Raw genomic sequence first — 5600 nt, 5'->3', positions numbered from 1 at the left:
AATTGGTTCGTCATTTATGCACGCAACGTTCAGGGAGCACAAATCCGTCGAGCGCCGTTTGACGAGGAGCAAATTTCTCACGACATTTCCCGAAAGTTTAAACTCGCGCGGAGTAAACGTCGGTTGTTGGCGGAGTGAAGCGAATGAATGCCATACATGACTATCACTGGATCGAAGAGCCTAAGTGCTACGTTAACGCTTAATGGGGTTTGCTTTCGTTGTGATGACACGATAACCACGTGCTTCACGTGGTTCATTTACATTCGCCGTGAGTGTTCGGTTTCCCAAGCATATTAATTCTAAGTCCCACGCGGAAGCGATAAGTGTGCTTTGTTTTGGAAGATGTCGTCTATAAGAGGCTTAAGCGGGATCTCGTTTGCTGGGTATGAAAATATTTTACAATTTAAACATTGTTGCCGACGAACGTAAAACCTCTCCCGTCCCGATCCCTCTCGCCAAGCACGGCTCCATTGTAGATTCATGAGTGTCAACGACATCGGCAGCTATTTGGACAATAATAAATGCGCATCCGCAAGATGTTCATCGGCGCACGATAGCCGCGGGTTCACGTAGGCCCTTCAAATCACTCTTTTATCCTCGGAGCGTTTCATAACGACTGGTTTGATGGTCCGTAATTTATAGTGCTTTTTGGCGAACGCGAAGAACGCCAACACCGACCAAAACCGGGGGGGTTATCTTGAGCATCTCCACCAACCGCGCGTACAAAATAATAGCTCCGAATGGTGGGATTGTCACGCAGCTTTCTTCGGCCAGCCCGAAACCCAGCATCGAGCGCGTTATCCGCCGCGTTAGTGGCCCATTGGTGTGCCCTTTTGTACCGGATGGAACCACGACTATAATTCATCATTTTTTGTGATTGAGTGTGGCTGAACCCGACGGACGGGTGGGAAATAAAACAAGATAAACCAGAGGGCAGCTCTCCTGCACACATGAGCCACTTACATCTGCTGCGATGAAGTACGGATCGCGATCGTACGTTGGACTTACGAAACAACATACATTTCCTCCTGGAACGTGTAAATCATAATCAACTACCCTCGGCTCGGAAGCGCCATCAAGTCAGCTTGCGAAAGGCAGCGGCACGATAGGCAATAAAATAAAGAAAGACCCACAAAAGTGGGTGCGGTTTAAAGACGGCTTAACCGAGGCACAGTAATGCCCTCAATATATGAAACGAAACATTTATTTTAATGTTTGTGTTCACAAGTATTTGAGAAAACTCAACTCATTGGGGTTACTGCTCACCTTATCACCAAACATCCTTAAGGGGTTTTGAAAATCCAAGACATTCCTCTGGACTGGCAAACTGGTTAAAAGTATGTTTTCAACTGTAAGCATGTGGTTCTAGCGAGCCAACACCGTTAAAGCCTCAGCACCTATGTCCTAGTCGTATCACGCCAGGACAGTATAAATCACGGTGCTAAGGGGGATTAAAATATGGTTTTATACTTTCCGGCCCAAAATTTCTCCTCGATCTTTTCGGGGTTCAAAAGAAACTCTTTGGGAGTGAAATACAGAGTAAGATTGTAACAATAAGGAAAGATGTTAAATTTATGTGTGTAAGACATGGTCTATCTAGTTCAAGATTCGCTTGGCGATATACTTTGTCTGCTATGAAGAAAATCAAGGCTTAGTGATAGAGAAAATAAATGAATATTATAACTTTCGGAAATATCTTTAAATCCACCATGCGTCTCCATCATGTTTTGTTTTCCTTGTTTTGTTAGCTCAGCAGAATTGAACCAGACTCGTAGCCAATATTTACGCTGAACAAAACAGAGTATCGTAAATAATACGAAAAGAAGAAAAGCACACAGGCTGGAAACGTACTTGCTATTTCCTTTCCGTGCTTCTCAAAATGTCATGCCCTGTGAGTAAAAGTAGTAAGAACAAAAGCAGGGCCCAAATCTCGCTGCCCGGTCTGATATATTTATAATCTTCTTTATGAAGCGTGTTTAAACATAAAGCACAACATGCTTTTGTGTGCAAATAATACAAAAGAAAAGTGTGCAAGCACCAGCGCGCCCCTTTCGCATGCAGAATATTCTCCCGGCGTGTAGTGAATGTAGTTTTCATTATGCGCATAATTTCATAATTTAGCATTTGTAAACAGTTTCCAAGAATTTGCTCCCTCCCCCTCCCCCACCCCTCACACTCTCTTCCCGCCTTTCTCCTTCATTCACAATTTGTCTTTGTGTGCCATTTCTTAGCTCGGAACTCGTTTTTGAATGCCTCCCACCCGTCGCGGTACGTTTGCTGAATGCGCATCTTTTGTGATAAAACAATTTCGCTCCGGCTTGGTCGGTGGCTGTACGAAATTACGCCGACGTTGTAAGATAATTCCAGAGCTTCCAGCTCCTTCCGGGAAAAACGGGTCATTAATTCCAGTCAAAGCAGTCTTGGATTTTGTACTTTAAAATCTGGCTCTTTGGTCTGCCGCAGGTTTTCCCACAGACCGGTTATTGTTTGGGCAGACATTTCTATCCCTTTTTTATTATTAGTCGTTAGATGCACTCACTGCTCGTTCGTCGAACGATGTCTTCATCTTTACTTAGTTTTATTATCCAGTAACGATGAAAACTATGTTTTCTAACCGTTCTAATAAAAGATGTTTTTTGCGAAAATGATTAGACAGCTTTACTTCCGCGAACGAATGTAATTTCCATCAGCGATTTGTTGATGTTTTATCTAGAATTCATTCACAGGTTCTAGTCTCACTCTAATTAGTTCACTGATAACACCCGCAGAAACGTTGGCCTGCATCAATCCTTGACCTTAACTGTGTGAGTACAACAGACACGAGGAAAACAGTGAGTTCACAGAATGCATTCTCAGCAGAACGTGATGAATCAAGTCCTGTAGGGTGAGAGTTTGGTGAGAGAGCATTCTGGGTCATCAATGATAGCTGCCAAAGAATGGTTCTAAACTCTACCCGATTTCCTTGTTTATCCTCGTGAACAGAAGTGAGAAATACGTCTCACTACATAACTGTTCCCGGTCTCTTCACTAAAATCAGTTAGGAGAGCCTTCGGTCGTTTCGACATTCGGCTACTTCTCGGCGTCCCAGCACAAACTACGATTGCGCAATGGCACAGCAAGCCGTTCTGAGGCACGGTTTGCAGCCGCCGGCAGCCTCCGCTTCGAATGGCCGCTCTTCCGGCGGCCGATGCCACAAAAAATGTCCTTGACGACCGATGCCCGAACGACGCACAGCTCGCCATGGCGTCGCGCTTCTCAGTAGCAATCGAGAATCGACCCGTTTCGGTCCGTATCTTCCGGGCTCGCTGGTGGCGTGTTTTTCCCTTCCGTGAGTCGGTCGAAAGGCGGCTTTGTGTCGGTGATAGTGGATTCCGATCGTGCGTCCTCTGGTTGAAAGGTATAACCGGTAGACACGTGGGGTTAGTGGTGCCGATAAACGGTACCCACTCCAAGGAAACTCAGTGTGCAATTCCAATCATCTGTTGAGGATATCCTTGAGGAGTTGCATCATTGCTTTCATCAACGTTTGTGCTTGTGGTTTCTGCTGTCGGTGGAGGATAAATTCCGGGAAAAAGTACCATCAGGAATCGAAGATGTGATAAACGAATTTCCCATCCATACGATGGTCACACTTGGAGACCAACGCCAACACGTCCATCGATGCGCAATAACCAGCGATCTCACATTGTGTGCAAAGTTGTTCGAACACGTACGACGAAACTACCGAAGAAAACTACAGAAAAATGTGTGCTGCAGCGAGTGAATAAATCGAGTTACTCCCAACTCATAATACGCCGGAATGCGTGGGAAAAGAGCTTCGTTAGTTTTCTTCAAACGCAAGACCCGAGCCAATGGGGGTATTTTCACCCCCATGCAAGCAGACAAACTTTTGCGGAGGAAGTAAAACCAGAGGACGGTACCAGTAAATGGTAGTAGTGGTAACGAACGGAAACTTTATTTTTCCACCCCGATTCACCAAAGTCACGCCCAAACGGTGAAGTTATCTCTCACGGATCCCTCTTCCGGCGTCGTTGATTTTTCCTTTTCCACCAGTCCCATCCTGCCACGTCAATCCTTATCGCGCTGGATTAGAAAACCCTAGACAATTTATGCGCGATAAGCCAAGCCTGGGGAGGGTTTTTCTGGGTCAAAAAGGCAATCGCAAATGCTCCCCTCAACCGATATTGCGTTACTTGAACGGCCATTTTGATAAATGGTCAGACGTTTCTGTGATAAACATTTCGTGTGCGATGATTTCATCATTTGTTGCTAGTGGATCTGTTTAGAGAGTTTTATTACATACCCACTGCCATTGCCATTCTTTTATCCCGAAAATTGTTAAACTGATTCAGCTCTGCGCGAACGCATTATGTTCCATCACCTAGGGAATTGATTATCAGCTATCTCCCGTTTCCAAGGCATCCACTTAATCTTCCAACCCATCCCTTTTTCGTTTCAAAGCGATTGAATTTTCGAGAGTCATGTCGAGCAGAAGGAGTGAAAAGTATAGAAAAGAAGAAAAAAATCATAATCCATATCCTGTGCCACAAACCATCTAACGAGAGAAAAAAAAACCCCCCACGGGAAAAGTGTTATGAGGAATGGTCGAAAGGTCAGAGAAAAGAGGATCACGAAAATCCGACGCCAGCAGTTACTCATTTCCGTTTCCCAAGGATACCATCCGGCTCTTCATCACGCGGCGTGAAGGGAATAACTGCTACATAAATTGAAGATTTGACGTCGAAGAATACGAAACCCGCAGTGGAGATCGAGAGAAAAATGATACCTGCCAGTGTAATTTGTTAGCTATCATTTCCAGGCTTTATTTTTAAGCGGGGGTTTTTCTTAACTTACTGCATTCGAGATGATAGTGTTGATGTATGTACGTGCCCTATCCTTTCAGTTAACAAGTGTACTCATCTGTAAACACCACGTGGGAAAATGTTTTCCAGTGTTTCAAAGTGATTTACGGTTTCCGGTCGACTGAGTGATGATCGAAAATGATGCTAACCTTATACATTTCGAAAGAGGTGGATCTAGTGTTGCTACTACCCAACAAGATTTAAAAAATAATCAGTGAAATACTAGAAACTAATACCAATAAGTTTAAGTAAAATGCGCAATGAGGTATTTCACTTAAGTGGATGAAACGATACAAACGGAAATCAACCTATCAAACCAAAAGTAAAGGAGGATTGATGGCATGATATGTAAGTATATATGATGAAAATTTTTCCAACAATTTTATAACTATAAAATAGAACAATTACCAACCAAATTTTCTTCTTGCTACTTTTTACACCAATTCCAAATAATTTGACGAATGAAAAAAAGAAAAATCCCAATCCTACTGTACCTACGGTAGTATTTCGGTTTATGTGGAAAAAGGTACAAAAAAAGATATATTAAGTTTGTAATTGAACGTACGTCAACGCAGTTTGATAGAAAATGCTTGATTTTGGCATGAACTCCATTGAAAAGCCCCGGTGTCAGCTGGAATGAGAAGGAATTGATGGATGAATGTGTTCGAACAGCTGGTTCCACAAATTTGCTCTCGGATCGGAAAATTGGACATGTGGCTCCAGCTGTGAATCTCGTTA

This window comes from Anopheles coustani, chromosome 2 (assembly GCF_943734705.1).
Source record: "Anopheles coustani chromosome 2, idAnoCousDA_361_x.2, whole genome shotgun sequence".
NCBI classification, from domain to species: Eukaryota; Metazoa; Arthropoda; class Insecta; order Diptera; family Culicidae; genus Anopheles; species Anopheles coustani.
The sequence above is the reverse complement of the archived record's forward strand: the minus strand, read 5'-3'. Positions refer to the sequence as shown.